Raw genomic sequence first — 13706 nt, forward strand, 5'->3', positions numbered from 1 at the left:
TGTAGCTAACCCAAGATTTCAAGTGCTACAGCCAGAGAACCCCCAGGAGATGGCTAATATCAAGAAAGTGTTCTATCTCTTGAACATTAAGCAGAAACTTAATGGTGGGCCCTTAATATTTTGTAGTGAAATGTTTAAAATGTTTAAAATACCAATATATCTTGAGACCAGCCTTGATTTCTCTACATCAATCCCTGAAATATGTCTACTCAAATTTCTAACAATGGTACTGATTCCTCATCCTTCATTTATCGAATTCTCTAGAAAGTCCGATAGACACAAGTGTGCAGATTAAAAATTTAGTCAGAAATTTTTAAGCCAAGTAAAAAATCAAAATAGCATAATGGAAGACAAAAAAATAAAATCAAAATCTGTAAATCATCTTGCATACTATACTCAACAAAAATGGATTTCACAGACATCAAAATTAAATAACACATTAAGTTCTAAAAAGTGCCCTTCAACATACTGAAAAGCTTATTCTAAACTATTCTGTCTTTCTGACTGGGATTTCAAAATTGTAGAATAGATAAACAAGATTACACTGTATAGCACAGGGAAATATACACAAAATATTATGATAAATCACAGAGGAAAAAATGTGACAATGAGTGTGTATATGTCCATGAATGACTGAAAAATTGTGCTGAACACTGGAATTTGACACAACATTGTAAAATGATTATAAATCAATAAAAAATGTTAAAAAAAACTATTCTGTCTTTGAATAAAATTTTAAATTTGAATGCATTGATAGAATTTACAGAGTCTTTTGCATAATTATTTCACTTGATCTGTGTGATAACCCTATTAGACAGGCAGGCAGTCTTCGGCTAAATCACAAATATTCTGATTCCCAGTCTACCACATTTTCAATATAGAAAGACTTAACAAGTCTTTTCAAAATAATGCCCTTTTTTCTTGCAGTTTTAAACTATGAATATTAATATAAAGTTTAAAACTTTATAGTACATGTTAGTGTGTATTACATTTATTTTATATTATGTTCAAATATACTGAAGAGCAGATAAATAATTTCTAAAAGGCTTGCTATGAATCATTTTGATAGCCATATATAAACATAGACAAACCTTTTAACACAGAGTTTTGGCTTTAAAAAAAGTAACAATAACAGTGGCAAAACTAACAGCCAATTCCTATAGGGCAACTTATAAAATCCCAAATTATTTGACTTAAACAAGAAAGAAATGTGTTATTAACAAGAAGTCCAAAACAGAAGGATTTCAAGGCTGTCCTTTAATTACTTATCTCACTGGGCATAGAAGCAGTATTAATATTACAGTACCATGGTAAATTGATGTATTGAAATAATATTAATTTTGAACAAGGTGAAATTGACAGAGCAAAGATATATTTACCCCAAAAAACTTTAAATATTTAAAATATCAACCTTTATAAAAATATAAAAATAATGGCAACAAGTACATTAACCAAACATAGGAGAATAAAATCTAATTCTACTCATTTTGGTTGATTTTGGATTTATAATCTACTTACTTTTATTGAGTCTGGTTGCCTTTACATGAATTTAATCTTTGAATTGTTCCCAGAATTTTTCTTTTTTAATCATTTAAAGTCTATAATGTATTTTAGGAATTTTGGAATCAGGTCATTTAAAGGCAATTTTTTAAACACAGATTTTGTTGTATGTTAGAATATTGTCAAAATAGTGAAACAAATTAATTGGTCTATGAAAAATCATTTCATATGATTTACATTCAGTGTTATAAACTACTGTCTCAGTTAAAAGGGAACTTGTCGAGCTCAAAAACAGGAACAGAATTTTTCAGTCTCTCCTGAGATCTAACACTTTAGAAATATCTGAAAAAAGAGCATGAGTTCTCTTGTGTATTAAGGACAACAGTGTCTTTGAATTTAATAAATGGCAAATAACAAAGAAATGTATAAAGAAGCAGCATGCTATGCACACAAATGTTCGTAAGTTTTCCTACAATTGGGACCATATAGTGGATTTTAGATTAAGATCTTAAAAAAGCATTCGATTTAGATATGAAACAGATCTGAAGGTAGTACTGCGTGTATTTGATGTTTGGAGAATTTAACCTATGGCATTCCCAATCCCATCTGAGTAGGCACTGGCATTCTTTTCTAAAAATTAAATTACATGATGGTTTGGGATGGTAGTTAACCCCTATGTCCTTGATTGCTCCTCAAGTTAAAATTTATATATTCCTTTACATAAAAAAGATAAAATGACAAAAGGCACAATCCTAAAAATACCATGCATTTGTTTAAATTACATGAAAATTTTATACTGAAAATTTTAGTGTTAGAGCTATTTAACAAATAACTTGTTCACAAGTTAACAAAATAACTTGTCAATAGTATAACTCACCTTTGGTGTGCAAACCTAATATTTAAATCCCTACATATGAATATGTAATATAACTGATAGTATTTTGAAAAAAAATCCAAACAAAGGTATGCGATACTAACTGAAAACAGTGACTCTATTCAATCAAAATCTGTTAACACTACTCCAGATGTTACCAGTACTATTAATACCAGTATCACATGTTCTACTGCTCTGAGTGGACACATCCCTGTTGTCTTACTTCAACACACTAAAAAAATGGACAGCGGCATGCCATTGTTAATTCCGGGGTAACTTCCTTCGATGACTCTGGAGAGAAACTTACAATACCTTGCTTATTGAGAAGTTCAAATATATCTATATAAAACCATTACTACTTTTTAATTTCCTTTTCTAATTTCTTTACCTCATTGGGAATTGAAAAGAGCTTTTTCCCTCAACATAGCAAAATTTGGAATTGTGAGATTAATCTAAAGAGTCTTGAGGACAGATAAATTTTTTATAAATCATCTACTGACACATAATTTAAATAAACAAAGCTGAAAATAATATCAGATCTGTTTTATAATCTAAATGAAGAATTTCTGAATTTTCTAAATGTACAGATATCAGTACATTTTAAATTTATCAGGTATGTTTGAAATATGATATGCATCATATATAGAGTGAAGGGGATAGTGTTTTTCACTACAGAAATAAGTTTTAAATTAATGGAATATAACTTTATGTACAACTAAATAATAATCAAGTCACACAAACATATATGTTAATTAAATAAAATAGGCTAATAACATCAAAACTGACCTATTACAAGATCCACAATAAATAGATTTTCACTTTTTTTCTACTGGAAAAGAGGTGATTTATAGATTTATCAATTTATAGATTTCAGTCACCAATTAAGATGACTTTATCATTATTTCAGTCGATTTTTAGATATTATTCTCTTCCTTGATGAACTTGTATTATTACATGGTCCATATACAGGATCAAACTTTTGCATAAATAGTATATAATTTTTGTTTGTATGTCTTATGAATGAGATACCAGAGATACACTTTTAAAAACAGATTTACATGAGAAGCTAAAAACAAACATCAGGTAGTCACAGCAAACAGGTTAATATTCCAATCCAAGGAGATACTATATTTAACAGTATAAAAAAGGCACTTATGACACAGACCATATTATATATTTATTTAAGAAACTCCTGAGCATTGTATTCAAGGTTCTGAAAAATCGTATTTGCCACTAAACAAATATTCACCAAAAAGCAATTCACTATTGTAAGTGAATCCTTCACTGGGAAAATAAAAACATTTTTGGAGTTATCACTAGGCTATATTTTTTGCACACTCAGAAAGAGTGAGAGAGAATTGTGGTATTTCTCCTTTACCTTAAATCATGTTGGAGACCTTCAGAAATCTTGATATATGTTCCCTGAAAGGGAGACTGAGGGGATAGAGGTTCATACATTGGTACCTGTCTCACACCTGGAGAAGTCTGAAGTGAGATGTTGTCCCTTGAGTGGTCCATAGCAGCAAACAAAGATGTTGGAGATGAGAGCAGGTTGAGGAGAGTGAAGGTTTTAAGCAACTAGCTACAAGAGGACTCCCACAACCATGGAACAACAATCACGTTGCTCCAGTGGAGGGATTTCAAAGAATCCAAAAGAGTGCTTCCGGAGAGAAGGCATCCACCAGTTTGGGACATCTGACATGGACAGAAGGCACCAAACTCAGGTTACACTTGAGACAGTTGAGTGAGATTGTGCCCTTCATCTCTGCTTCCTCCTCTTTGCTGTTCCAAGAGAGGAGAAGGGCTGGGATGTGGTAATCAGCTGCCTGGTAAAAGAGTGAAGAAAAGGGACGGGAGCCCAGGGCACCTTTCCCACTCACAGGCTTCCAAGCTCAGGGCAAGCTCAAGCTGAGGAATGGGGAACTTTTAACTGGGATGGATGTTGGGAGCTTTGATATTACACTGGATTTGGATGTTTTAAATGTTTAGGGGGAAAAGACCATTGTTTTATTATCTGAACATGACCAGGCAAGCTACAGGGTCTTTTCCTGATTTCATCCAAGAGGTGGAGAAAAGCAAGCCTAGAGAGAGGGGTTTACAGTGTAGTCATTGAAAGAACAAAGTTGCTTTCTGCTTATACCCAACTGAATACAGCACGTCTTAGTAACTGCCGACATATGCAAATGGCCCTGAGGCTCTCCTCCATGCTCTTATTTGCACTTCTCAAATTTTCTCTTTTTCTTCACATCCAACCACTCTTTTTTATCCAACCTCAAATACTGTCATTTCCTGGAAACTTCCCTGATTCTCAAAGAGTAAATCCTCTCTCCTTCCTTTGAGCCTGTGTGGCACTTCACCAGGGCTTTTCTTAAGGCATCCATCTACACCTTCTATGCAAGCTTTTGTTGTTCACGTGTTTCTATCTCTCCCCCTAATCTACACATGCCATGAGGACAGAATTCAAATGCATCATTTTTCTTCCCTCATGCCATCCCCCCTCTATGGATACGCACAATACATCCCCTCACCTCAATCTAAATGATGAGCTAAAACAATAAGTCTATTGAATAAAATGGTTTGTTATTTTAAAGGATGAAAGAACTTGGGGAGAAGCATGGTAAAGTACTAATTCTTTGGTAAAAATGAATCTTAAGGAGGGTAAAAGTAAGACTGTTGTCTTTTGTAATTATTTCTTTCAAAATTGCTATAAATCTTGAAAACTATAGCCATACAAGAAACACTTTTGTAAAAAGAAGTTAGTTTTTCCACAGTTAGGAAGTGGCAATATTATATAATACAGGGGTTAATAACTGAAGTCCTAGAAGCATATGACCTGATTTCAAATCCCATCCCAACCAAATTTTAGTTGTGTGACATTGGGAAATAATTCAATAGTTCTCTTGTTTGGTTTCCTTATCTTTAAAATATATTAACAATCGTACCTGGTTTCACATTGCTAAGACATGAGTTAACACTTCGAAAATGTTTAGAAGAGGCTAAGGAAGATACTAAGTGTTTAATACCTGTGTTAAACTCCACACTGTTTATCTAGTTCACCACAACACTGTATGCACAATATTCAGCATGCAAACTGATTAAGCACTGGAATGAGAAGTTATATTTTATGTTTTTTAAACATTTTTTATTGAGTTATAGTCACTTTACAATGTTGTGTCAAATTCCAGTGTTGAGCACAATTTTTCAGTTATACATGAACATACATATATTTATTGTCACATTTTTTTTCGTTATGCGCTGCTACCACAAGATCTTGTATATATTTCTCTGTGCTATACAGTGTAATCTTGTTTATCTGTTCTACATATGCCTGTCAGTATCTACAAATTTTGAGAAGTTATATTTTATATCTGCTAATATAAAGTGGGAAGTTCTCATATCTATTTCTTAGAGGAGTAACTTAATATTAATAAGAGTTATTTTGCAACCCACATATATAAATTAATTTCCACATTTCAAAATCTCAGAAACATTCCTTGTTTGAATTTACATGACAGAATATTTTTAAGAGTAATAACCTCTGATGAGTAATTTTATAACTAATTTACAAGTGGGATTCATAGAATTCTAGTTCTGACAGATGCTCTTCTCCACAAAAAGAGTTCAAAGTCAAAGAACTCTTGAAAGCATGCAGACAAGATATTACCTTTCTAGGATTTTAAAATGACTTATATTCCATGTTGAAACTCAATAGTAGAGAAACCTATTTAAATTAACTCATTATTTCCTAAACATTTTTGATAATAGAATTCTTCTCTAATATAATACCCATCAATGAGGAACGGACATTGGGTGATGTTACTCCTAAAAATAAAAATAATAAATATTTTTTGCCTCTCTAACACCAACAACATTATTAATACCATATAGTCATTCAGCTATCTATTCAATAAGTGCTTATTGAATACCCATAGCTTCCTGTATCCATGTAGAATATTTACAATTTACAAGGCACTTGAATGTCTATCCCTGAAATCAGCCAACAAGATGGATAGTAGTCAGCAATTCAGCTTTTGTAGACCCTCAAAAGCAATGTGAACTGGTGAAAAGAACATAAATATACTCAAAAAGGTCAAGCTTTGAATCCCAGCTCTGCCGTTGACTGTTTTAGATCCTTGAGCATGCTTAGGTTTCAAAGGCTCACATTGTTGTGAGGATTAAATGAGGTGACATATGTAAAGTACTGAGCACAATTTTTAACATATAGACACTTGCACGTGTCTGCTTTCCCCCTAGTCACTTTTGAATGCCAGCAGAGAACCACGACCTTCTAGTTATGGAGAGCATTTATTAATTCTCCTTAATTTTGAACAGGGACATGTTATTCATTTACATTGTACCTTGCTCATCAGTTAAAACAGAGAAAGGGATTTAAAAAAACAGGGGAAGGAAATAGCTCAGTGGTAGAGCGCATGCTTAGCATGCATGAGGTCCTGGGTTCAATCCCCAGTATCTTCATTAAATAAAAATATTTTTAAAAACTTTTTTTAATAAAAAAAAGACTCAGATCAAGTGAAAAACAATTAAATACCTAGTATTACATGCTATGTTCCATTATAAGAGATGGATACTTAATGGGAACTCTTGGAACAGAACACCAGTCTATCCAGAGGGGCAGGAAGGGGTGAAATTTTATGGAAATGATAACTGGATACTTTAATGTAAGTAAGAGTTACACAAAACAGAAGAGATAGAGAGGTGAAGACAAGTGTTCAAAGAAAGAAAGAACTGAAAGTGTAATGGAGAATGGAATGACTAAGTGGTCGGATAGAGTTTTGTGCGGGAAAGCAGTTATCAAGAAATGAAACTGGATACAGAGCAGGAGCAGCATTGAAATCCTTAAATTTGAACTTTATCTTAAGGACAAAGCAAAGTTTCAGCAGGTTTTAAGTAGAAAGTAAAATAACCCAATATGCAATCTATAAATCCATGCACTACAAAATATGTGGGTGCAAATTACAGGCTGTGCAGAACCAGCCAATAAGGATAAAACAATGTTCCAGACAGGTACAGGTAATGGCTCCCTGGACTAGAACAGAGGCCATGGAGCAGTGGGCAGGCGTGAGCAATGGACTTGATGAGCCATGTTGATGTCTAAGTGTATGAAGTAACACAGAACACTGTGCATTTCCTCTTCTGCCACAGGCACCTAGCATCAGGGCGATAAAATATTGCCTGATGTACTTGCAAAGATTACCCAGCAATATTACAGTAAAAACTGAAAGAATGATCAAATGAGGAAACAAAATAAGCCAAAATATACTATTAAACATAACTACAATGTTGACTGTATTTTTCATTTATTGTAGTTTCTCATTCATTGAAACCAAAAGTGTTTACAGTGCATATTTACTGTGCACCCACAACATACAGCTAGGGTATTTATAACAGAAACAACACGTAAATACAGGTCAAAGGAAAGGTATGCTGTGTTTATTAATTAAAAGTATAATTATTTACACATAACCTTGCTAAAATGATAGTGGATTATATCATTGTCTCTACATATCTCAGGGTCATAAATGTCATGATTGAAAAGGCTTTGGGGGCAGAACAGGAAGTGTAGTTAGGAGGAATAGATGAGATAAAGAAATGAAAAGCTTAATCTTTCTGAAGATCACATACTTTATTTCTTCCCCTTAATGTTTCTAAATAACTCTAAATTTTGCTTAAAATACATGTAATGAAATGACATCTATCGACTGCCGACATATTTCAGCACTGTGCTAGGAACTTTGACAATTATTACACCCAATACTAATGTAATAGATGGCCAGATTTGATATTTACAACCTGAAAAGTACCTGGCACGTAATCAGTGTTCAATAAATATTGTTGAACTTATGAATAATTGCTTTATAAGGAAGGGTGATCCTGGTAAAGAGAGGGACCTTTAAGCAAAGTAATGAGTTTGGATATTAAAAGAGGAGTCTAGGAGAAGAGACTAGAAAGGACTGAATTGCTTTTAATGACTTAATGAGGACTTTTGGAATTCCTAGGGACAATCCAAAAGTGACAGACGAGGAAAGGAGAAAGGCAGAGAGGAGTCTGATAGAAGACCTGAGGTTGGCGACTATCTGGAAAAGGGCAATAGACGTTACCCAGAGGACATTAAATAGCAGAGACAGACAATATTTAATCCACATTTATTACCATTGCTTGGTAATAAGCACACACGTGCACGTGCGCACACACATATACACACACACACACACTCTACCATCCATAAACTCCTTTTTAAAATTCAGCTCTTCACATGAATAGTTTGTGTGAATGGATTTTGCAGAAATTAAAGAAAAGCACTGGTGAGAAAAAGGGACAGAGGATCATGAGGATTAAGACGCCAGCCTACTAACTGAACCAATTAAGTAAGAACAAGGCTCACGGCCAGAGGTGATCTTAAGCACACAAAGCGCCGGGGCTTTGAAGAAAACACAGGAGGGCTTTGGACTTTCACAGGGCAAAGGTACATTGGAGACAGTTGATACAAACTTGTGAGAGCCACCAGTCAAATTTTCAAAAATTTCTCCACCTGGTTGATTGTACGTTGGTAGATTCAAATTGGCCGTGGTGGGATTGTTTACACCACGGAAATGAGCAATTGCTAACTCAGTGTCACACTTTCCTCCCCAAGAGCAAGATTACCAGCACGCTATGGAATCTTACCCAGCTCTTAGGAGGTACAGGAATCCTAACCGATCTCTCTGTTAAGTAAAACTACAATTTATTTCCTGTGTCTGTGTTCTCAGATAAATAAAGGAGTGGAGAGGGAGCGAAGGAAGGACACAGGGAATTTTAAAAAGCAGGCTGTGCTGGGGGCACCACCAGCCACATCTGACTATTCAAATATGATATTAAATAAAATTAAAAATTCAGCTTCTCAATAGCACTAGTCTTATTTCAAAAGTTAAAAAGCTCATGTGACTAGTAGCTAACACTTTCAACATTAGAGATACAGAACATTTCAATCAACACACAAAATTTAACTGGACCATGCTAACAGATCATCTAATTTGAGAAATGTCACATTTTTCTTTCTAGGTTTCTGAATCTCCCAGTCATTGTGATATGGCTGCAGTTGTAAACATCTTTCTTAGTCTCCTAGTATTATTTAAGCAAAATACCTGTTCATTATTGATTACACCTCTTTACCAGCAGATTATGTACAGTTTTTAAAAGGGTTCAGCCAGAAACTAACAAAATTCTAACATATAGCTTTTAATAACTTCCATGAATAGAAATTTTGAGTAAAAATTTTAGGAATTTAAGTAAAACAATATCATTTTTTTAAAAGTTCAACTATAATAATATATCAGAAAAATTTTTTTAATTTTATATAATGTGAAAAACATAAGAAGAAATAAATAAAGAAAATAGTTATGATATTAGTAACTAGCTAACTTAAGGTTTGACTGCTTCCAATAGCTTGGAATGCAAAAAAATGTCTAAAATGTTCAATCATTCTCTGAGTTCAAACAGCATTACCTATGTTGACTTGATGGGGAGTGGGGTTGGGGAATGAAAAACACATTACGTAGAAAATAGCACAGAAAAAAAGGGTAAGAGAATGCAATATGAGAAATCAAGAGACAACAAATAGTATTTTGCAGTGGAACTTGATTTAAAAGATAAAAATTTTTAGAAAGTTTAGAACCTGGGTAGTGAGACTGTGAAAACATCATTTTAAGGGCTTCATCAATAGTGTTCACAAATTCTCAGTGCTAAGGGCCCTGATGGAAATCATGGCAATCACATAAGTGCCCTAGACTCCTAAATCAGGGGTCCTGGAGTAAGGACTGAGGGAGGGAGAGGTGTGCTGAGCTGAAGCTTGGACACACTATCCTATATTTTTTCCAGAAGGGATTATCAGAAATGCCTCAAGTGTAGAGACCGTACTTGACATGAAACCATCAAATCATGGGCACCACTCTGATTGGGACTATATCTGAAATAATACCTTGGTGAAGTACCAGACAATATTGGTTATAAAAGAAATAAGAGAACATCTTTTTAAGAGTATAATGCTGTGACTTGAAATTACTTAGGAGTAACTAAAGCACTCAGGGAGAAGCATTAATTCTTCCTGGTGAGATTGAATTGATGACTTCACTGCCTTGGAAAAAAAATAGTAAATTCTACAGGAGTAACTAGGGCATTGTAAGGAAGGCGCTCAACAACAGACAGAGTGGTGTCTGATATAGCCAGCTGGCAAGTGAATAGAGATCCCAGCAAGCATTCTTCCACAGAAAATTGGTACAAATGTTATTGACTTTGAAGATGTGCTGGCCTATTATGATAGCAAATGTGTCTTAAACCGTTGATGAGTCATGAGTGAGTCTCCTACAAATAAAGAGATACTTAATAGTGCCACAAGTCAATCTTTTTTATCAAGGATGACTAAATCCGGAAAGTCTCAGGAAATGGTGCAGCTCTCTACACACCATTAGAGAGCTCTGCTCAGGTTGAGCGTTGTTTATTATTGCGTTGGTGAGTAAAAGTCCAGGGGATCACTAGCTGTCCCTTGTATCCAGCCCGTTCTCTCCCTTTTAATCACATATCACAAGGCACCTTTTCAAACGCTTGGCTACACGTGCATGAAGTGCACATAATCTCTCTGATCTTCTCGTTTCGTTATCAGATAAAGAATTAAGGTTAATTCTACATGCCTTATTTGATTTTGGTGAACCCATGCTGGGTCTTTGTGATTAGCACTTCCCCTAGGTCCCAATAAATAATCCTTTACTAATACTCTCTGAAATATTGATCAAGGTTAACATTAAGGTTACAAGATCCTTTTTATTCAGAGTTCAAAAAAATTCTAGGGACCACTGAAGCATGATTAAAATGCAGAAGAAGTACTATATAAGAAATCACTCTATAGGATCTACAGGAATACTTGGAAAAACATATGAGTAAGAGAATAAAACTTTTCACATTGCTCTGATATTCTGAAGTTCATTGTTTGAAAGAGGACTTCTGTGGACATATAATATTAGCAAGTAGTTGACTCTGTCCTGAGATCTTTTAATAGATGGTAAATGTATATATGCAAATATTAGCTTTCTTTTAAGTCTCAGAAAGTTAAATCCTTGAGTCCATATGTTGTGGAGATGGGTTTTGTCTGAATAGAAAATAGGAATGTATATGTGTGAGTTACCTTTTAATATGCAGGTACGCATTAGGGAAAAAGCCAGTATATACAAATTTAGTAATTTGTATAATAATTGTACCAAAATTCCTCTCTTTAATAATCCTGCTCTCAATTAGTAATGCAAGAATCTTTTGATTATTGCTGAAAAATCAGTACCTCTGGATAGCATTAATACTGACAACACTCTCCTAGGTAAAAATATCCTGATAATAATATGATTTTGAGTATCATTCCCATTTGGCATACATCTACATACAAGAAACTTTCATTTATATCAAGTTTCTTTCCTTATAGTTATGTGGCTAGGAGGTAAAACTAGATAATTTAAATATGTACGGAGTCCTTTTTGATTCATTTATTCAGCAAACATTTATTAAGCATCTGCTGTGCGCCAGATGCCACTTGAGGCTCCGGAAACACAATGATTAAACACCCAAAGGTTTGCCTTCATGGAGTTTTCAATACTTCTTAGTAAAGTTCAGGTCTGTTGGGCATGCCAGAACAGTGCTTACTATAGACAAGGCATTCAATGAAACGCTTATTGAATGATCGGACTATCATTAGGAACTACTTGCATTTTTCTTATGTAACTTTTCCATGAAACATAATTGACCTTTAGACTATCAAGCAGGATAAACAAAACCCATAATAATGGTAAAAATAAGGATTATGTACTGACTACTTACAATAAGCCAGACTCTGCACCCGGCATCCTACCTACGTTTTCTCATTTAATCTTCACAACGACCTTACGAGGTGAGGACTGTTAGTGTCTCTCCAGGTCAGAAAACTAAGTTTCATCCACAAGCTTGAAAGGCAACTGAGCCAAGACTCAAAACTAGGCAGCCTGAGTCTGCAGCTTTTGAGATAAACTTCTATGGAACATTAAAACACAGTTCTTTCTTTCCTATGACTTTATTTATATTAATTAGTGAATACCATGTAAAAGAAGTCAGTGTGCTAGCCAAGTATCACACGACAACGATAGCTACTGCAGTAGACAGAATATGACGTAATCCCTCTCTGGATTCAAGGGGATTAGAGTCATGTACTTAGGAAAGGTAGACAATATGTCATTGATGAATATACATTAGATTCATTTCAGCTGAACAACAATTTAATACCCACTATATAGATGGAATTACATATATAGACAAAAATATCTGTGGGACTAAACTAAAAGATTGCACATAGCACAGAATAGAATCAGCTAGTATCTTTTTTTTTTTAAATTTTTAATTGATTTATAATCATTTTACAATGTTGTGTCAAATTCCAGTGTTCAGCACAGTTTTTCAGTCATTCATGGACATATACACACTCATTGTCACATTTTTTTCTCTGTGAGTTATCATAACATTTTGTGTATATTTCCCTGTGCTATACAGTGTAATCTTGTTTATCAGTATCAGCTAGTATCTTCGCAGAGTTTCTAAATTCGTCTTAGTTTTCTATGTACTCAAGAGATACATTTACCTGGGTTGATGAGTATTACTGAAAGCTTCATTACCTTGAATGCTTTCATTTTTGCAAATACGCTAAGACAGAGACTGGTGTTCACAAGTGTGGCCATCAGATGGCACTAGCCATTTCCTTTTCAGAAAAGGAGAGTTTTGTATGCAAAATTCAGCTACAGTGTCACTAGAAGCAAGGGGACAGAGCAAGAGGCAAGTTAAACAACTTTTCTAGCCGACAGAGGACACGAGGAATATTTGTTATCATTCCTTCTAATTTTTTTTTCACTTTTGTCATTGCTTAACCTAGTCTGTACTCAGATCAAATGGAAAACTCCTCATATGATTTGGAATAAAATCCTTTATGATCCAGATCTCTACAACTCAGCCATCTTACCCCTTACCTCTCCCTCCATGCTCATGCCATTCCAGCCACCCTGCTTCCTTTTCTGTCCCTTGATCCTTAGGGCAGTCACATTTATTCGTCCTTTTATGTGGAAATTGTTCCACTGCCCTGTGCTCAGCTCGATCTCTCACTGCATTCAAATCTCTGCTTGGATAACAGTTCCTTAGAGTGACCTTCCCAGACCACCCAGCAGAAAATGGGACCTTCCTCATCTCTATTCCCTTACCCTCATAATTCTTCCTAGCACTTCTCACTCCTGGATGTTATGTTACGTACCTTTTATTGTTTGTTTCCTTCACTCGA

The 13706-nt window shown here is 34.5% G+C and overlaps 1 protein-coding gene across 1 annotated transcript in view; it reads right to left on the reverse strand.

Moving 5' to 3' along the window:
- TRDN (triadin) overlaps positions 1–13706 on the reverse strand; it is a gene marked incomplete at its 5' end in the record, with an annotated part of 362619 nt that overhangs the window by 118946 nt on the left and 229967 nt on the right. The window lies entirely within an intron of this gene.

The sequence above is a fragment of the Vicugna pacos genome, chromosome 8 (assembly GCF_048564905.1).
Source record: "Vicugna pacos chromosome 8, VicPac4, whole genome shotgun sequence".
NCBI lineage: Eukaryota > Metazoa > Chordata > Mammalia > Artiodactyla > Camelidae > Vicugna > Vicugna pacos.